This window comes from Aotus nancymaae, unplaced genomic scaffold (assembly GCF_030222135.1).
Source record: "Aotus nancymaae isolate 86718 unplaced genomic scaffold, 86718_ANA_hifiasm-v0.15.2.pri h1tg000053l, whole genome shotgun sequence".
NCBI classification, from domain to species: Eukaryota; Metazoa; Chordata; class Mammalia; order Primates; family Aotidae; genus Aotus; species Aotus nancymaae.
In genome coordinates, this window is record NW_026988467.1 from 16,688,980 (window position 1) to 16,711,335 (window position 22,356).

A 22,356-nucleotide genomic window follows, 5' to 3' on the forward strand; every position below is an offset into this window, starting at 1 on the left:
GGGGTCAGGAGATCAAGACCAGCCTGGCCAACATGGTGAAACCCCGTCTCTACTAAAAAGACAAAAATTAGCTGGGCATGGTGGTACATATCTGTAATCCCAATTACAGGGGAGGCTGAGGCAGGAGAATTGCTTAAACCCAGGAGGCGGAGGTTGCAGTGAGCTGAGAACGCACCACTGCACTCCAGCCTGAGTGACAGAGCAAGACTCTGCCTCAAAAAAAAAAAAAAAAAGTCAAGGAGAACTCAGTTCAAACTAACCTTAATTATACTTTGTTTAAGGAATGTAAAGAACCTACTACTTATTGAACATACTACAAGTTGAGCATATTACTTGTATAACTTACTGAGATATCAAATTGTATTTTTATTTCCATAATGGTGGTCTTGTCTCCTCCATCCCAAGCAGATAGCCAGAAGCAGGGGTTTCTAGGACTCCTTAAATCAGAGCCCTCCCCTTCCTGTGCCTAGGAGTTGGGTTCCCCTGGATGACCAGAGTGGGATTGGATGAGAGGGAGCAGGGAGCAGGGCTTCAAGGCTTGGAAGAGATGGAACAAGCCAATGAAAGCCCTTAGTAGAGAAGGACGAGAGAAGAAATTTGGGAAAGCTTTCCTGAAAGTGGGAAACGTAGAACAGAGAGAAAAGTGGAGCTAGCAGGACCTCGGAGGTGGAGGATTATGGGCTGAGCCAAGGGAGTTCTGATCCCAGGCACAGAGAGCTCTGGTCTGGGCAAAGACCTCCTGTGCTCCAGTTTGGTTCCAAGGAAGCATAAATACCATCTTTAAAGTAGGCTGGGACAGTGGTCCAGTGCGGGCTGCAGATGGGAGGGTCTCTCCCTGAATCCTGTAGCTGGCAAGGGCTTCACAGGACTTTTGCACAACCCTAGAGAAAGTAGTGCCTCCCAAAATGTGACTGAGATGGAATTTTCCAACAACCAGGAAGGTGGGGCTCATTAGCTGTTATAGAGAACGAGCATTTTCTTCCTGATGGTGAAGGACTTCAATGCACACCCATTGCATAAACATCAACTTTGATCCACATAACAATTTTTATGTAACTTTTACTTTCAAATTTTTTCTGTATAGGTGTATTCCATTTAATACAAGAGGCCAAAAAAGCCCTGTCACATACAAAACCTCATTTTACCTCATATCACACTTTGACGGTGTAATTGTATATATTGCCTAATTTGCTGAGGCTCAGAGAGAAAGCAGAGCCACGAATGGGTCTTTCACGCTTCTTTCCTGTGTTCTGGGAGGCCTTGGTTGGGCTCCATGTTATACCATTCAACCCCAAGGTTGGCTATCAGCACCTCTGGCCTTAACATTTGCCAGAATTTTGCCTCTGGCAAAAATTTAACTCCCATTCCTTTGAGCTGCCTTGCCCTGTACATACAAGGGAACCCTGTGTCTGTTCTCCCTCCATCAATACTCCATATTTGGAGTATGGATGATCCCGATCAATTCTAGTCTTCTCAATATGGGGACACTCCTGCTTTCTTTGTTTCAACTTGTTCAGATTAAAAAACCTAGAACAAGCATCTCCCATGTGTCAGGTATGTGCAAGGCATTCTCATACAGTATCTCATTTACTCTTATGTAAGAGGTATAACGGTGCCCGATTTTTACATGTGGAATCTAAGGTTTAGGAAGGTTAAGGAATGTGCCCAACATCACCCAGCTAGGAAGCAGTGGGACAGGGACTCACACCTTCCTTCTCTGAGTCCAAGCCTCTGCTCTGTGCCTAACTCCACTGGGGGACCTTACTCAGTTTCCAGGTTCTCCATCCATTCCAAATAGAAAATAAGGTGCATGTTAAAAGAAAAGCTATGGTGCATTTCTCTGAATCCCAAGTTGCAAGTTACTATCTGCCCTGATTTAAAGTCACCCCAGGAGTAAGAACTCAGTTTTGACTGTCATCTTAGACACATGATTAGAACAGCAGCCCTAGTGTTACGGGAAAGGGGTCCTGATGCAGACCCCAAGAGAGGGTTCTTGGATCTTTTGCAAGACAGAATTCAGGGTGAGTCGGCAGTGCAAAGCGAAAGCAAGTGTATTAATAAAGTAAAAGAATAAAAGAATGGCTGATCCACAGACAGAGCAGCCCCGAGGACCGCTGGTTGCCCATTTTTATGGTTATTTTTTGATGATACGCTAAACAAGGGGTGGATGATTCAGAGTGAGACCCTGTCTTAAATAAATAAATAAATAAATAAATAAATAAATAAAATAAAAGTTAAAGAAATAGTTTGACCTTAAAGTATTTAGCAAATCTGATATTTAATCTTAATTTAGACTAAATGTTTATATTTTAAAGACATTTTATTTTACCAATAATTTTAAAAACTGTCTTTATTTTTAAGATTACTAAAGTCATGTGAACAATAAGATATTAAAATTTCTGTTTTTTGACAATATATTTAAGTGCTTATTTTTTTAACTCAATTAATTAGAGCTTTTTAAAATATATATAAACATACAACACATATAAATACATAGAAAATTCAGTACTTGTAAGACTGTTCATTTGCCAGTTTCTTAATTGGATTCCTGGCTTCAGGGTGGAGCCCTTGGAGCAACAGGGGCTGGAAAGCTTGCGTTTCTCAGGCCAAATAAGCAGCTAAAGGAAAAGACAGATTCTTACAATTAAGGGTGGCATTTATACTGGATCCCGGATCCCCAGAAGGAGGCCAATACTATGGGAGAAGACAGCGCAGTGCTTCTACTTTGCGTTCCATCTCAAAGCCAGCCAAAGCCAATGAGCCCATTTTGTAATCAACTCATCCCTCACTGCAGTTTTATCTCCCACTGGAGGTGGGAATGTTCCTTATCTTCCAGGTGGATAAGAGCATGCTTCTGTGATTTCAGTGTGTAAAGAGTCAAGTATCCCTCCACAACTACTATTAGCCATCCCTTAAAGTCTCTTTCCCATCTAGTTATTACATATGCAAACTCTCTTATGATGCTAAGCAATTTTTGATTCCCCCAAAACTCAAAACCTTCAGATGACACAATGCAAAACGGAACACAGCCTTTGATTTTGAGACGAATCTATCTGCTTTTAAATCCTGGGGTTTCATGAGGAAAACAGAGTTTTTTTTTCCAAAACGGGGTCTATGGTGGCTCTTCTGTTTTTCCCAGGAGTCCCAGGCTACCACGAGTTATCTTAGGGCCTCTCATGTGTGCGTTTAGAGTGGCAGGAAAAAAAAAATGGAGAAAAATAATTTAGTTGGTTGAGAAGTAAAAACCTTCTTCATGATATTTTGGGCCGTATGATAGAAAAAGAAAAAAAAAACACATTTTTTCAGAAAAACAAGTTCCAAGAAGAGAAAAACAGAGGACTTTTAAGTATATTTATAGTTTTGTAATTGACTTTTGATTAAGCTGACTTTTAAGCAAAGTGCTCTTTAAAAAATAAATCCTTTTAGATTTCTTATTACTTGACTTTACCCATGCCAAGCGGCCAATATTCTTAGCTTTTGAACTTTACCAAAGGTAACCTCCTAAGTGTTTAGAGAAAGAAACATTTAAAGACAGTCCACAGAGAAGAGAATAGACAGGGCACACAGATATTAAATCAGAAACAACTTAATTCCTAGGTGAGGAACTGAACCCAGACTGACACTGCGAAAGTGCAAAATCCTAGCTACTGAACTACATACAGGATGGGGCACTTCCTGCCTTATTTCCCAGAGGAAGTCTAGAGTACTTAATTTTGAGATTGCAAAGGCTTTTAACTATTTAATATGATTTTTAGAGCTAAATATGATATGAACCCTAAAAATTTGTTCCCTGAAGGTGGAGACCAAAAGAAAATATTACCATGTGGTTAAAAGGTCAAGCTCCCAAGGGCACAAAACAACGTGGAGACTTCATCCAGTTTTTGTTTGTTTCAGGGACCTGCAGCCAAGTTTGTTACTGACCAGCTTGCTGGGTCATCTTGAAAAGTGGGCTTACAGGTGTTCTAAGCCCATGTTTTATCTTGAAGTACCCCTGGATGCAGAAAAACAAATTCATGGCACAGTTTTAGACTAGCCTTAGAATTATTTTTCACATTAATTAAAACTTTACGGAAGAGGTACACACTGATATTTATTTATTTATTTATTTTTAACCTTCGTTCAACCATTTGCACAGAGAGAGAGAAGATAGAAATTTGACTGGTAAGAAATTCTTACACTTTTGCCAGTGTGCCAGGTTTCTGGGCTCCCTTTTCTTGATCGGCCCTAGTGATCCGGCTTGCAGCACCATCCCCCTGAGGGCCAAACCGCATTATAAAGAATGTTTTTTTTTTTTTTTTTTGGTTCTGGCCAGAGAAAAATACATGCGATAAAATGTAGACATTAGCCACTTTGCTTAGCACCCAGTATTAAACTGGCAAGTCTTACATTTGCCCCCAGCTGGGCCCCCAGCCTCCTACTTGGAGTTTCAACACGCGGTCTATGGGCAAGATGGTTGCCCTGAGTAACAGAAAAGATTAAAAAAAAGAAAGGAGAAAGAGAAAAGCATTGGATGAGGCACGGTGCGGAAGGCGAAAGGATCTGGGAGACTAGAGAAAGACCCACCCTTTGCAGTGACACTGAAAATTTCAGGTGGCTGCAGCTGCTTCTAGGTAGCAAAGGGATCTTTTCCAACAGTCCCATCAGTTTTCAAGTTTTTCCTTTTAGGGAGGAGAAAGCTCCCCATATCCCACGATCCTGTACATGCCTAATCCTGTCACCTGCAGCCATTAGCAAAGAGTACAAGACAGATTAATCCAAAGAGAATGGCAGTTAACACCCTGTAGTGCCAAACCTGTTCTTTAAAGGTCTTAAGAGGGGCCTCTAACTCCCTAAATTTTAGAAGGGACTCTAACTCTCCTAAATTGGGCCTCTAACCCGAGGCTGGTCAAGCATTCTTGCCTTTTACTAAGATAAGCCTCTAACGCACTCTGTCTTAGGAGAGACTCTAACTCCCCTAAGTTGGACCTTTAACCCAATCCCATTTTTTACCCGGGTACCCCATTACTTACCCAGAGTCGTCCAATCAGTGCTGCAGCCTATCTCCTTTGGGTTGGGGGGTCTCCTTAGTATATGTTCCAGGACCCCAACACTTACCCAAAGGCAGCTGTTGGCTCAGGGTTTCTGCACTATAGTCCCTTCTGTGGTTGCCAGAAATATGTTACAGGAAGGGGGTCCTGATTCAGACCCCAAGAGAAGGTTCTTGGATCTTGTGCAAGAAAGAATTCAGGACGAGTCTGCAGTGCAAAGTGAAAGCAAGTTTATTCAGAATGGAAAGGAATAAACAATGGCTGCTCCATAGACAGAGCAGCCCCGAGGGTCGCTGGTTGTCCATTTTTACGGTTATTTTTTTGGTGATATGCTACACAAGGGGTGGATTATTCGTGCCTCTCCTTTTTGGATTATATAGGGTGACTTCCTGATGTTGCCATGGCATTTGTAAACTGTCATGGCACTGGTGGGAGTGTAGCAGTGAGGATGACCAGACGTCACTCGTCGCCATTTTGGTTTGGTGGGTGTTGGCCGGCTCCTTTGCTGTGAGCTGTTTTATCAGCAAGATCTTTATGACCTGTATTTTGTGCTGACCTTCTATCTTATTCGGTGATTTAGAATGCCTTAACCGCATGGGAATGCAGCCCCGTCGGTTTCAGCCTCATTTTACCCAGCTCCTGTTTAAGATGGAGTTGCTCTGGTTCACACGCCTCTGACACTAGTTTTTGCAGCTCCGTGTCCTGAAGTGAGTCCCATAGAACAATCATTGCAGGAGATGTTTTGCAAACAAGCGATTCTGTTGGAAAAGCCCAGGAAATGACCCTGTAACAGGATTTGCTACTGCATTTCTTCTTACACAAACACACGCATTTGAATTGCCAGGGAGCATGTGGGATCAATGTGTATTATATTGTTTCCCAAACGTATTTGATCTTAGAACCTCCTCTTCCCTTTTAGGCAGAGCATTTTCCACTGCTAAGTGGAAACAAAGTTTTCAGAAAATCATCTGTGGTTTCATTACAGCTGAAGACATCCCAGCTTTTCACCACAAGATTGCCAACCACCACGAGAGTAATCCTGGTCTCTGAAAGCAGCCAAAGGGAAAACTAAGCTGCTAATACACCCTCCCCAGCAGGAAAAGTCCCTTTCTTCCTAAGTGGAGATGATGGAGTTGACAGGCTGCCATAGGACAATGCAGCTTCCGGATCCTGAGTGGTGGCTGGGGCATGGTGCAGAAAGGGAAGCTGAGCCCGAGAGAGAAAAAGACTTGTCCTAGTCACCTAGCTAGGGCTACAACTCCTTCTTAAAGCCCAGTACCAAGGGATTAAGCCTCAGTGAAATTCAGAAACTTTACAACCTTTATTTTGCTTAACTTTTTTTCTTTTTTTTTGAGACAGAGTCCCACTCTGTCACCCAGGCTGGAGCGCAGTGGCACAATCTCAGCTCACTGCCACCTCTGCCTCCTAAGTAGCTGGGATTACTTACTTGACTTGGGCAACCAGCTGTCCACTTGACCCTGTCTCCCACTGCAACCAGAAAAATCCATAGCAAAATAGACAACGTGGGCTTTGGCCTGTGTGGCAGGCACTGTAGATGCCCACCTGGGGTAAAATCCAGGTTTTGTGGAACCTGAAATTTATGCAATTTTGGGTGGGTGGCAGGAGAAAAATAATGTACCCTTAAGTATATACAATTAGATATAAGGCACTGGAAGGGGGCCTGACAAGCAAGATATCCTGAAGCTTGAGCTTCATTAACTTTTCTGTTTTCGTTTTTAAAACGGAGTTTCACTCTTGTCGCCCAGGCTGGAGTGCAATGGTGCGATCTTGGCTCACTGCAACCTCTCCCTCCTGGGTTCAAGCGATTCTCCTCCCTTGACCTCCCGAGTAGCTGGGATTAAAACGGTGCACCACCACACTCAGCTAATTGTTGTATTTTTGGTAGAGATGGGGCTTCACCATATTTGTCGGGCTGCTCTTGAACGCCTGAGCTCAGGCAATCCACCCACCTTGGCCTCCCAAAGTGCTGGGATTACAGGCATGAGCCACCACACCCGGCCAGGCTTCATTAGCTTTTCAGTAAACCTATTCTAATGCCTACCTAATACCCATTCTCCACTGCTTAACTCTTGGCAGAACACAAATTTTCTTTGGGTGGCACTATTTCCAGCTTTAAAATAATAATAAATAGCCCTCTATTTCCCAGGTTCCCTTGCAGTGAGACATGGCCAAATGACCTACTTCTGGCCCAGTCAATGTTAACTGAAGTCTATTACAACTTACAGAAAAACAAATGCTTCCCCGATTAAGAGGCACAGGCTATCCTGGCACACTCTGCCTTTGCTCTTTTCCTTTCTCCTTTCTTGGAATGATGACAGATTCCAGGACATGTCAGCCATCTTGGTACTATGAGGACAAAAGTCACAGCTTGATATGGTTTATCAGAAAGATAGAAAGCGCATGGATGCTGGGTGGGTGGCATTATAGGCCACCATACCTGTACCAAATGGCCCATCTCTAGAATTCTTGCTATATGAGAAAAATAAGCCCTTTTGTTCCAGCCATTATAGTCTGATTTCTGAAATGTGGAGCCAAGCACAAGTCTAACTGGTACAGCATCAGACATACCTGGGTTCAAATCATGACTCTAACACTTACTATTTGGTGACTTTGGGCAAGTTATCCAAATTCTCTGCAATTTAATTGTATTTATAAAACAAGGGTTACTATGATGATTAAATATAAAATTAATATTATAATACATTAATATAATACATACATTAAATATTAAATATAGAACTCAGAAGCAGACTTGTTTCTATGAGAGACTGATATATGATAAAAGTGGTTTCACAAATGAGTAGAGAAAGGACAGGTTGGTCATTTAGTAGATGGTGCTGGGGAAACCAACTCACTCTATAAGAGAAAAAGTTGGATCCCTAATTCCTACAATATGAAAAAAAGTCCTTAAATAGCTTAAAGACCTACCTAGGAAAGATAAAAACTATAAAGCTAATAGAAGAAAAATGCAAGATCCTATATTGGACATTTTGACATGAGTATGAGTTTTAAAAACGAGAGACTGACACACAAATTTTAGGGGAAAAATTAATGGACTCAGATACATTAAAAATTAGCAATTTTTTATTTTTATATGGAGTCTCACTCTGTCACCCAGGCTGGAGTGCTATGGCATGATCTCAGCTCGCTGCAACCTCCACCTCCTGGGTTCAAGTGATTTTCCTGGCTCCGCCTCCTGAGTAGCTGTGATTACAGGCACCAGCCACCACACCTGGCTATATTTTGTATTTTTAGTAGAGATGGGGTTTTGCCATATTGCCCAGGCTGTTCTTGGACTCCTGAACTCAAGCAATCCACCTGCCTCAGACTTCCAAAGTAATAGAATTACAGGCATGAGTCACCATGCCTGGCCAAAACGTATTAAAATTAATTTTATGTCTCTCTTTATGTTGTAAATGTAGCTATTAGAAAATTTTTTATTACATATGTGGCTCACATAATATTTCTATTGGACAGCACTGTCCCAGGCTATATAAGAAACTCCTAAATATCTGCCAGAAGAAAAAATGGAAATGCAAGAGGAAAATGGACAAAATGTATGAACAGATGATTCACAGAAGGGGAAGTCCAAATAGCTAATAAGTATATGAAAAATATTCAGTCTCGGCCGGGTGTGGTGGCTCATGCCTGTAATTCCAGCACTTTGGGAGGCTGAGGCAGGTGGATCACCTGAGGCCGGGAGTTTGAGACCAGTCTGACCAACATGGAGAAACCCGTCTCTACTAAAAAATTACAAAATTAACTGGGTGTGGTGGTGCATGCCTGTAATCCCAGCTACTCAAGACTCTGAGGCAGGAGAATCACTTGAACCTGGGAGGCGGAGGTTGCAGTGAGCCCAGAACACACCATTGCACTCCAGCCTGGGTAACAAGAGCAAGACTCCGTCCACCTCCCCCCGACACAAAAAGAATATTGAATCTCATGAATAACCACAAGACTACAAACAAATACAATGATGAGATTTACTTGACAGCCAACAAATTGGCAAAACTTAAATACAGTTCCAAATGGTAACAAGCACATGGGAAAAAGAGGATCTTCATGTACTGCTGATAGGAGTGGAGACTTGCAAAGCCATTCCTGAGTTATTCCAGTTGTACTAACGAAACTATGTGTGGGTGTGCACAAGGCAGATATTCGGTAGGTGTGTACTAGTACAGCACACCAGAAATGCCTGTTCCAAGTGGTCAGTGCTGCACCTTGATGGTTGTTATTTTTTTATTTTTATTTTTTTTGAGATGGAGTCTTGCTCTTGTTGCCCAGGCTGGAGTGTAGTGGCATGATCTCAGCTCACTGCAACCTCTGCCCCACCGAGTTCAAGCGATTCTCCTGCCTCAGCCTCCCAAGTAGCTGGGATTGCAGGCATGCTGCAGGCATGTGCCACCACACCCAGTTAATATTTGTATTAGAGACAGGGTTTCACCATTTTTAGTTGGCCAGGCTGGTCTTGAACTCCTGACCTCAGGTGATCCACCCACCTTGGCCTCCCAAAGTTCCGGGATTATAGGTGTGGGCCATTGTGCCTGGCTGGTTGTTAAATATTTTGAATATCACACACGTATACCCTATGAAACAGCTGTCCCACTTCTGAGAATGTACCCCAGAGAAACTGTCTCACATACATCTGTAAGATAACCAGAGAAATATAAATAACTACAATAATGAGAGGTTGACTTGACACTCATCAGATGTGCACACAGTTTAACCCAGAATTGTCTGTGGAACCAGAAGATGGAGGCTAGCTGGGTGTCTGTTAAGTAAAACCTGACCTATAGATTCAATGAACTGTTTTATAAAATCTGCAACTCATGATCCAGATATGCATGTCACGACATGGATAGATCTCAAGAAGAAAATGTTGAGGAAAAAAGTAAGAAAGGAATGAGGTTTATCGTATGGCTCTGTTTGTGTGAATTAAAAAAAAAACACAAAAATTAATACCACACATTTTTAAAAAATTACACATATATCAAAATAGACAAATGGAAGATGAGTTAGATGGACTTAAGTTAAATAGAATCAGTTTGAGTATTTATGGTGGGGACGAAGAAGAGAAGTGGAAATGGAGGGTGAAGCAGAAGAGAAAAAATAAAGCAAAAGAAGGATTGTTTACTCAGGTTGCCATATTTAGCAAATAAAAATATAGGACTCCCAGTTAAGTTTGAATATCAGAAAAAGAACAGATATCATTTAATATAAGCATGTCATCACACTTAGATGTATAAGTATGTCTATAATATTGACAGTGGTTAAACAAGTGACTAAATTCAAATTTAACCGGATGTCCTGGATTTTATGTGCCAAGCCTAGACTCAGGACATTGGCAAGCTCGCTCCTCTGCCTGGCTGAGCTGTCTGGGTGGTCGTAAGAGTGATACTCATCAGATCACAGTTATTGCCAGTTTGGTCCTGCTTCCCATCGTGGCAGCCCTGCACGGACGCTGGCGCTGCTCACATCTCTCTGATTAGGTCCCTGGATATCAACAGGCTGTCTCCTCATCAGAAGGGCAGTAGGAATCAAGGGTCTCTTGGGCCATTTACAGCAATTACCACACCTTGCCCTGTGTTAAAGACCAGTCTTTAGGATTCCCTGTGAACACGCAGCCCATGCCCTGTCGCTTATGTGATACACAGAAGAGCACCTGGGAAGACGGGCAAGAACAGGTGAGGGCTGAAATCACAGGCATTACTGCTAGTATGGCCTTGGTTCAAATTCCAGCTCTGCTGTATATTAGCTGTCTGGTATTAGGCAATTTAAGTCCTGAGCTTCTGTGTTTTCATCTGTAAAATGGGAGAAAAAAATCAAAATTTCACAAGTCTGCTGTGAGGATAATCTGAAAAAATAAGAAGAATAAAAAAAGTATATGTACAGGGCATAGTACAACTACTCAATATATATGTATATTTCTATATATGCTACATATGTACACACATACATATATCTATACATATATACATGTATACATATATATATATAGAGAGAGCATGTTTTAAAATATATATGTAGTATGTATAGGAAAAAAAACCTTGGAAGGAAATCTAAAATGTTAACAGTGGTTACATGAATATTAATGAAAGAGATCATGTAAAGTTCTTATCGCATGATATTCACTCAATAATTATTAGTTGTCATTTTCTATTACTGTTTCTTGGGGTGGGATCATGAATAATGGTTATTTTTTCTTTATACTTTTTTGTCTTTTCCTCACGTTTCCCAAGCTAAAAGCATAATTATGTTTGAACCAACACACATTTGTGGGGTAGCTACCACGTCCTGGGCCCCATGTCGGCTGCTTGGCATAGACCCTGAGCAGACAAGGCTGTAGTAGGAAATACAGGCTGGGATGACAGGATGAGGTCTTTGTGGTCGCTCTTCTCGCTCCTGCTTTTTGTGCTGTAAAATCTGTAGACTACATACAATACATGGGATAAGCAAAATAGCCCCTCGGGGCTCGGTGTCTTTATTCAGGCTTTCGGATTATTCTTCACCTTCATATGTCCTCTTTCTTTCCTCTTTACTTACAGAGCACTAGATAGGGGCATTAAAAACCATCTAGCGTGCCGGGCGCTGTGGCTCACACGCCTGTAATCCTAGCATTTTGGGAGGCCGAGGAGGGTGGATCACGAGGTCAAGAGATCGAGACCATCCTGGTCAACATGGTGAAACCCCGTCTCTACTAAAAATACAAAAAATTAGCTGGGCACGGTGGCGCGTGCCTGTAATCCCAGCTACTCAGGAGGCTGAGGCAGGAGAATTGCCTGAACCCAGGGGGCGGAGGTTGCAGTGAGCCGAGATCGCGCCATTGCACTCCAGCCTGAGTAACAAGAGTGAAACTCCATCTAAAAAAAAAAAACAAAAAAAAAACATCTAGCACACTCCATCAACCTTAGGGATAGAGAGTCAATCTGTGGCTTCTCTCCTCTCCCACTCCCACTTCCATTTCTTCTTTCTCATTGATCTTTCTTCCTTTGTCATCCGACTTCCACTTTTCTCTTGGCTGTACACAGGAGTTTTGAGCTTGCGGTGTCGGAGAAATTTCTGGTTGATGCTTTTCCACCTGCTGGTTTGTTGTGAACTCTGTGCACTCTTGCTGCAGGGAACCTACCCCCAACCCCTGCGTGGAGGTGTTTAGTACCTCTCCACCAACGTTCTTGCTCTTTAAGAGACAGAATTGGATAGGGTAAAGTACCCTGGACCAAATGCTGAGAATCCCCAAGTTCAAGTCCCTAAATACCAATAATACTGACTGCAGTTTATTCTGGGCTTACTCCAGGCTCTGTGTCTTTGGTATCTTTTCTTACTGATGCCACAGACACCCCAGAAGAATGTTTGAAGAAAGGTAGCTTCACAAAGTAGTTTACTGTAACGTATGGGTGACGGCTAGCAGGGCCAATCACCTGAATCTAATGATTTTCGAAATTGTTTAGCTACAAAAGTACTTTTGGTGATAGTGCTCTTTATGGAACATCCTGAAACATTACATACTTTGCTCTGAAGAACAAGTTAATGTGGCTGGGTGAGGTGGCTCAGGCCTGCAATCCCAACACTTTGGGAGGCTGAGGTGGGTGGATCAGTTGAGGTCAGGAGTTCAAGACCAGCCTGGCCAACATGGTGAAACCCCATCTCTACTAAAAATAAAAAAATTAGCCAGGCGTGGTGGTGCATGCCAGCTACTCGACTCAGGAGGGGAGTAGGAAAATTGCATGAACCCAGGAGGCAGGGGTTACTATGAGCTGAGATCGTGCCACTGCACTCCAGCCTGGGTGACAAAGCCAGACTCCATTTCAAAACAAAACAAAAGAACAAGCATCAACAAACAAACAAAAAACAACAACAAAGAACAAGTTAATGCAACGATGTTATATCTGTGTTCAACTCTGTTTAGAAAACATGGAGGCAGCTGGGTGAGGTGACTCACGCCTGTAATCCCAGCACTTTGGGAGGCTGTGGTGGGTGGATCACCTAAGGTCAAGAGATCGAGACCAGCCTGGCCAACATGGTGAAACCCCATCTCTACTAAAAATACAAGAATGAGCTGGGCGTGGTGGTGCGCATCTGTAGTCCCAGCTATTCGGGAGGCTGAGGCAGGAGAATCGCTTGAACCCAGGAGGCAGAGGTTGCAGTGAAGTGAGATTGCACCATTGCACTCCAACCTGGCAACAGAGCAAGACTCCATCTTAAAAAAAAAAAAAAAAAAAAAGAAAGGAAAAGAAAAAAACACAGAGGTTAGACTAAGCATGGCTTTCTTTGCATTTTCTCTCTAATCTGGGGCTGCTACTTGTTTATTTGTGTAGACCTTTTTAAGCATTCAACAGATACTATATTTATTGGGGGTGTTTTATGAGTCAGACTCAGGAGACAGACGGAAGGAAATTCTAAAGTCTGGGAAAAAACATCTTTATGTGAGAAAAAATTACAGTTGACAAACATCAAGTACCTTTCTGGGAGTGTTTACATTTAGGAAGAGGTTTCATTTCTTTTTACCTGAAAAGAACAGCTCAATAGTGGAATTTCGGCCAGCGTGACATGTCAGGAGAGGAGGTCTATTTGGGGACAGGAATACCCTCCCAAAGTCACTCAAATCATGCAATTGAGGCACCGCTTTCATTGTCCTGGCAGAGGTCTTTCTGAAGGGTGGGCCCCAGTGCCAAGATGCCTTCCAGCTTCAGCTTGAGATAAGATGGTGACGGGGCCCTTGATAGGGCTTGACCTTTGTGTAATTCCGCAGAAAAGAGAAGAGAGCAACAGTGGGAAGAACATGACCCGGCGGCACTTGCCCCATTCATGGCCATCAGGGTGGTGGAGCAGGTGTTTTCAGGTGTGTTCAGATTGCCATGTCAATAAGCACGTCAGCCTGCACCTACCCCGTTTCCAGAGAAACCCTCTCCTCTTCCTGGTGTCCTTTGCTCTAGGGTTCAGCTTCCTCGACTATGACTTTGAGTGAGCACAGATCCCACAGAAATCCTCTGCCTTGGACTCTTTCTCTTAATATTCAGAAGCATATCTGTAGGTGGGAAGAAAAGACAGTGGGAAGGAAGGTCAGATGACTGACTTCAAAGTGTCAACCCAAAGGCCTGTTGCTTCCTAAGTAGGTGGCCATGGCAGATGCTTTACCTTCCCAGGTTTCAGTTTCTTACTCTGAATGTGAAGATAATGATAGAATCTTCAGAGGGTTATTGGAGGATTAAGTGAAATCACACATGAAAATGCTTTAGCACAGTGGTAAATGCTTAATTAATAGTAGCTTGGATCATTATTCATGCCCTGAAAATTCAGGATATGAGACCAATCAATTCTTAGAGAAACTCACGGACCTGGCATACACCTGTCTCCCACCACTGGCTTCCTGGAGGCCAAAAGTCTACTTTGCATATTTCTTAGTAAAGAAGAGAAGTGGCTTTATCTGTGGGGTAAAGTCCCCCACTGCAGGAGGGAATTCAGGGGGGTGGAACAGAATGGTGTTGGATTCTGATCTCTGGGGATGACTCACCTGCTTTAGCTTAGAACTTGCTTTTGCAAAATGGGGATAATAAAGCATTTCCCACTTCACTGCCACAACCTTGTCTCCCAATTTATGAGGCTGGCAGGAACTAATTAGCTTGTAAACTGTTGCTGGTCTCCCTTGGAGAAAAACATCTGATGGAGGCGGTGAGGATGGTTACAGTTTACAGGATTGAAGATTTCAAAGCAATGCTTCCCAATACTTGGAAGTGAAGACTTTGTTATATCTGGACTTAAGCAAGTGTAGGATAGAAACAGTATGGAGCTCAATCTTGGAGAACCAATGGTCCTAGGGTTAACATCTGTGCCTGAATCTATGTGGTAGGATAAATGATTCTCAAGCCCTTGGCCACAAGAAACTTATATTCAAGACTTTGTGGTCAGGGCACACATTCTGTGTTGGACTCTTAGGTTTGAATTCCAGCTCAACTGTTGCTAGCTGTGTGACCTTGGGCCAGTTTGCTAATCTTTCTGAGCCTCAGTTTCCTCATATGTAAGATCGAAGTAATGACAATACCTAACTCAGGATTGTTTTCAGTATTCAATGAGTTTTAAAAATCTAAAGCTTAGGCTGGGCATTGTGGCTCATACTTATAATTCCAGTGCTTTGGGAGGCCAAGGTGGATGGATCACCTGAGGTCAGGAGTTCGAGACCAGCCTGGCCAACATGGTGAAACCTCATCTCTACTAAAAATACAAAATTAGCCCAGCGTGGTGGTGCATGCCTGTAATCCCAGCTACTCGGGAGGCTGAGGCAGGAGAATCACTTGAACCTGGGAGGCAGAGCTTGCAGTGAGCCAAGATCATGTCATTGCACTCCAGCCTGGGCAACAAAAGTGAAACTCCGTCTCAAAAAGAAAAGAAAGAATAAAATTCCAAAGCTTGAACAGAATGCTTGATATAGTAACAGCTTGGTAAGTAAGTATTAGCTTTTATCCATCTGTACATCAGCCTATCCATCTATATGATCATAATGTGGACTGAGAAGTGATGTGTAGAAGTCAGAATCTGGGATTTGAAACAGTTATACCCTGAGTTCCAATCGTGCCTGACTACTCAGAAGTTTTGTGACCTCTGGGCCTTTGTATATACTGTCCCTCAATTTCTGTATCTAATGGCTGAAAGATGATGATACCTAAATAAGCTGTATAAAATATAAAAACATCTTTAAAGTGTCAAAGAGCTAACAAGACACTGAGGAAGACTGGCTGAGATCTGGGAAAAGACAGGATCTCAGAGACGATAGCCTAATACTCAAGCCTAACACTCCAGGAACATTGGCTGATGTTGAATAGGCAGCTGAAAGACTGAGCTGTAATTTTGTCAGCTCAGAGATCTGAGAGGAAACTAGAGTAGGATTTTGAATCACATAAAGGGTAGGGATTCTGATAAACCATCTTAATTTTTAGCTGAGAACCAGAAAGCCCATACTTCAGGAGAAAGGGTGAAATGGAAGTAAACCAACTCTAGCTTGGACTGTGAATGGTCTTTGAGTCATCAGGGTGGCCCAGAAAACCTCAATGTTTTGAATTTGGTTAAATCATCTAAGAGTCAGTAGCCTCAGGTGTTTGACAGAAGCTAATGACAATCCCCTTTGGAAGAACAGAACATCATCCTAGGCTTCAAATTGTTTTAATAATTATATTTTAAAATACAGTATCCAATAAGCAATGAAAGATAACTGGGCACATGAAAAAACAAGACATTGTCTTGTCGTGCCTGTAATCTTAACACTTTGGGAGGCCGAGGTGGGTGGATCACCTGAGGTCAGGAGTTTGAGACCAGCCTGACCAACATGGTGAAACCCATCTTTACTAAAATACGCAAATTAGGCACATGCCTGTAATCCCAGCTACTGGGGAGGCTGAGGCAGGAGAATCACTTGAACCCGGGGGGCAGAGGTTGTAGTGAGCCGAGATGGTGCCATTGCACTCCAGCTTGGGCAACAGAGCAAGACTCCATCTCAAACAAAAACAAAAACAAACAAACAAACAAACAAAACCAAAAAAAAACAAGACACCACGAACAAGAGTCAACAGAAACAACTGACAGCAGAAACAGATCCATAGGAACTACTGTTGATGGAATTAACAGAAACCAATAAGAAAATAACCATGCTTACTACATTCAAGGAGATACAAGTTGGAAGAGGTTGTCAGAAAATGGGAAAGTGATAAAAAGTGATAGCATATTTGAAAAAGAACCAAATAGAAATTCCACAACTGAAAAATATAAGAACCAAAACTAGGAATGCAATGGATGGTTTTAATGTTAGATTAGACACAGCTAAAGAAAGAATAGCAACAAACTATACACAGGTCAAAAGACAATCTTTTAAAATCAAGTGTGGGGAATTAAAACGGCAGGAAACGTAGAAGAAGTAAATGACACGGAATGTCTAACTTTAGATTAATTAGAGTCTCAGAAGGAAAAAGTCAATGGAACACAGGTTATATTTGAAGATAATGACTAAAAAAGGTGCCAGAGATGAGAATACAGCTCTTCACAGACACGAGAATCCCAACAATTCTCTTTTGTTTAAAGAAGCCCAAGAATAAACAGGAAGAAATCCACACCTAATGATGAAACTACCCCAGCAATTCACTATGCTTGGAACATTCTTTCACAATGCCCATTCTAGCTAAATCTTATCCAAGGGCACATCTTATCTTACATCTAACATAAACTAAAATACTTCATGTTTCTCCTCCTCTTCCCAGTTCTGAGTTAGTGGCCCCTCCTCTTTGTTCCCAAAGCATCCTAGGCTTACTTGGATTTTCTAGCAAATCATACATGACTTTGGCTTTTTTATTATTATTTTTTTTTCTGAGACAGAGTCTTGCTCTGTTGTCCAGGCTGGAATGCAGTGATGTGATCTTGGCTCACTGCAACCTCTGCCTTGTTCAAGCAATTCTCCTGCCTCAGTCTCCTGAGTAGCTGGGATTACAGGCACATGATGCTGTGCCTGGCTAATTTTTGTATTTTTAGTAGAGACAGGGTTTCAGCCTGTGGGCCAGGCTGTTCTTGAACTCCTGACCTTGTGATCTCCCCGCCTTTGCCTCCCAAAGTGCTGGGATTATAGGCATGAACCACCGTACTCGGCCCAACATTCCCTCGTTATCTTGGCTCTTACACCAGACTGTGAGCTCTAGGAGGGTAGGGAATGTGTCTTTATTGTGGTTCCCCAGCATCTCAGCATAGAGCCTGGCACACAGAAAAGTACTAGAAAATGTTTGTCCAGGAATGAAAGTTATCTGAATTCTTTGAGCCTCAGTTCTCTCATCTACAAAATGGGGACAATAATACCAATCTTATGCATTCTCTATATGATTGTGAGAATTAAATTAGATGAAGTTTATGTATCAGACATTTCTTGACACAATAATGCTATATATTTGAACTCCCTAAGCCTGTGTTGTTTTTTTTTTTATTTGTCCAGTGGGGATAATAATACTCATTGGGTCATTTTTGTTATGGGCTGAGACAAGCTATCAAGCATGTCATAGTTGACAGTGAGGGTTAAATGAACTAAAAGGATGCCCATTTGTTGAATTCTTATGATGTGTCACTGGCTGTGTTAGGAAGTTTATATTCATTATCTCATTTTCAAATGGATGAAAACATGAAGCATATAGTTCTTTTCTTCACTCTTAGATGCCTGAGAACTAAAAGTCTTACAGAGACCTCATCATAGAAGAACTGTTCTGGAGGAAGAGGAAGGAGAAAGAGAAAAGGTGTTTTATGTCCTGGGAGAAGCTCTTGATTTTCAAGCTCTGCTCCAAGCTCTGGGCTGAATTAGAGAGCAATGACTTTGTTGAGCAGGATTATCTCCTCTTGTATGCTCAGGCAATTAAAACATTTTTCTGGATGATGCACAAGTCTGCAAGGCCATAGGGCCATAGGGATTTTATGTTCCTCTTCCTGTAATCAATAAACTTCCCAGAAATAAATATCCAATTCAGTAAAAACCATCCCTTTCTAGAAAGACAAGAAGGGGTACATGGCCAAAATCTCATGAGGCTGATTTGAGAGGATCCAAAGCCGCATCCTCAGTTGTTTTATGCCGGCAACTGCTGGTGCCCTTTTTGTGTAGGCATTGTGTGACACACGCATTTGATTTTTATAACACTTAAAGGTTGTATTAATTCGTGTTATGCTAGATGCTAAAGTTTCGGAAACCCTAAAATTTCAGAAGTTTAACACAATAGAAGCTCATTTTTCTCTCACTTAGTTCAATGAAGTTGTTATCGGTCAAGGGGTAGTTTTCCTCCATATGGTGACTCAGGGATCCAGTCCTGGCACACATCACTGCTGTTCATGCCCCAGTGGCAGAAGTTATTCACATCTTCTTTGGGATACTTTTCATAACAAAAATTACCATACTAATAAAATTTCAATGTCTCAAATGTAGAAAAATACAAACATGTAAAAAATGCAAACAAAACAAAGTAAAAAGCATGTCCATTTCTGAGAGCTCAGAGGTAATCAACTTAATTTGATGCCTATTCTTTCATTGTATACACGTGTCTTTTTCAAAAAATGGGAGCCTTACCTCTTTGCAAACTTCTGTTTTCACCCAATAACATATTGTATACACCATTTCATTTCTTTTGATCTATCGTGGTCTATGAGACTGTTTTTATTGGTTACTGATTATTCTATGACGAGGTGGCATCCTCCTTTATTTGAAAAAGCCCCTCTAGGGTGGAAGTTGCTTATCATCTTTCCCATGAAAGTACATGCCTAATGATTACTTCTGAGGCTAGGTATTGAGTCAAATGGTGTGCAGCTTTAATTTATTTTAATTTTTTTGAGACAGAGTCTTGCTCTGTTGCCCAGGCTGGAGTACAATGCCACGATCTCTGCTCACTGCAACCGCCGCCTCCCAGGTTCAAGCGATTCTTGTATCTCAGCAGCCCAAGTAGCTGGCATTACAGGGATGTGCCACCATCCCCAACTAATTTTTGTATTTTTTATGGAGATGGAGTTTCACCATGTTGGCCAGACTGGTCTCAAACTCCTGGCCTCAAGTGATCTGCCTGCTTCAGCCCCTCATAGTTCTGGGATTACAGGTGTGAGCCATCACGCCCAGCTTGGTGTGCACCTTTTAAATCATGCCACTTTTTTTTCACCAGCAAAATGGAGAAACTCTAGTAGTTCTAGCCGTGCAAATTGAAATAAAGATTAATTTAAAGTGTGTGTGGGTGGACAGGGTGAGTGAAATATTGTGATTAGCTGTAAATACAAAAATTAAATGCTCTTTTCTTTGAATAGATCTGCAAGGGGGTCATTGTGACCTCAATTCTTTCTTCTAATGGAAAACAATAGAGGTATTCGTCTGGGAAATAGTAGGTGGTGGAAACACCGGATTTCCCCTCCTTGAAGGATGCTTGGGTTTATGCTTTTGTATGTAAAAATTTTTCTGAACTTTTAAGTGGACTTGGAAACCTTCTGCTTTACTTGAGAGATCCTCTCTCTAGGACTGGGTGTCTCCTAGACTTTACTGATATAATACACACCCCTTTATTCCCTTCATCTTCTCCCAAAAGACAAATGGACACAGAGCCAAAGCGGTTCCTGGGCTATCAGCAGATGTGTCTCCCCCTCCCCCTCCCCCTTCCCCTCCTCCTCCCCCTCCCCCTCTTCCTCCTCCTTTATTTTTTGAGATGGCCTCTCACCCTGTCATCCAGGCTGGAGTGCAATGGTGCAATCTTGGCTTACTCCAATCTCTGCCTCCTGGGTTCAAGTGATTCTCCTGCCTCAGGTTCCCGAGTAGCTGGGATTACAGGCCCCTGCCACCATGCCTGACTAATTTTTGTATTTTTAGTAGAGACAGGGTTTTGCCATGTTGGCCAGGCTGGTCTTGAACTCCTGACCTCAAATGATCCACCCACCTTGACCTCCCAAAGTGGTGGGATTACAAGCGTGAGCCATGGTGCCCGGACCAGATGTATCTTCTTCATAGGACAGGTGTGTTCTTGAGGAGGGCTGAAAATGATTCCCAGCTACTATACAGGATGAGTGGCTTCTATCAGCAGTCACAGTGAGTTGTGGGGTTTTCATGGCTATGAGGAGTTCACTCTCTCAACAACCATATCCACCTTCAATAGTCAAAGGCAGTTCCCTGGCAACCCTCTCTGATCATAGGATTTCCCCCCATTTATAGGATACACACTATATGCCAGGCAGTTTACATCCATCAACTTGCAAGGTAGACATTTGTGTCTCTATTTTGCAGATGGAGAGATAGAAACTGGACGAGGTGGAAGACTTGCCCAGGGTCACACATTTAGGCAGTGGAAGAGCCAGGACTCTGACTCAGCGCTGTCTGATTCCAGAGCCCCTAAACTCTCGTCTCTATGCCTCATTGCCACTGTCGTTTGTTACTCTTCCTGTAACTTTGAGCTCATCAGAAGTGGGTAGATTTTGACAAAGGAATTGTAATTTTTCGTTGTCTGTGTTTTACGGCTCCAGCAATGCCGTTTTTCTACCAATCATGCATGTTAATGGTCTAAAAAACTTGGTTTTATGGATATAGCCAAAGAATCTTGAGAACATATGAGTAAATGCCTTTATTTAAAATGTGGGCCAGGGGCAATGACTCACACCTGTAATCCCAGTGCATTGGGAGGCTGTGGTGGGAGGATGGCTTGAAGCCAGGTGTTTGAGACCAACCTGGGCAACATAGTGAGACCCTGTATCTACAAAAAATTATTAAAATTAGCCAGGCATAATGGTGTATGCCTGTAGTCTCAGCTACTTGGGAGGCTGAAGTGGGATGATTGCTTGAGCCCAGGAATTCAAGGTTATAGTGAGCTATGATCATGCCACTGAACTCCAGTCTGGGTAGCAGAGTGAGACCTTGTCTCTCTAAAAAAAAAAAAAAAAAAAGTAAAAGATAAATCTGGGCTCTGGTTCTGGTTGCCATGATGAGAGGGATCTACTCATCCTTCAGCAATAAGCTCTGGACTCTCTGGAAACTCTTCCTGTTGCTCCCGTTCTCCCCTCCAGTTCTGGATCAGATGCCTCAGAACTCTAAATCTGTCACATGAGAGAAGTAACATAATGAAACATTCAGCTTTGATGTCTGCCTCTCCCAGATACAAGAGCCTTCTTATCATCAGCACTGTCTGCTTTGAGTACCCAACAGACGAGTCTGGGCTTATCTGGCACAGTGATTTTCAGCTTTTCACTTCCTGCATCTGTCCATTTCACTCAACGCCCACTTCTGAGGCCATTTCTGAGGGCTCTTGGGTGCCGTGGATAACTAAGACAGAGTCCCCAACACGGAAGAGACTGTCTAATGGAGGCAGGCAGATAGTAAATCTGAATATTTAAGAGTAAAAAATTGAAAGGGAGGGAAGAAAAGCTACTTGGATCATCAACATGAATAAGTTTTAAAAATATATAATTCAGCTGGGCACGGTGGTTCAAGCCTGTAATCCCAACATTTTGGGAGGCTGAGGTGGGTGGATCACCTGAGGTTAGGAGTTTGAGACCAGCCTGGCCACCATGGCAAAACACCATCTCTACTAAAAATACAAAAATCAGCATGGCGTGGTGGCATGTGCCTGGAATACCAGCTACTTGGGAAGCTGAGGCAGGAGAATCACTTGAACCTGGGAGGCAGAGGTTGCAGTGAGCCGAGATCACACCACTGGACTCCAGCCTAGACAACAGAGTGAGACTCTGTCTTAAAAATATATATATAATGCTTAATAAACAGTAAAAGTCTTGGAAGATACATCTACCTTGGTCTCATTTATATAAAGTTAAAAATGCTAAA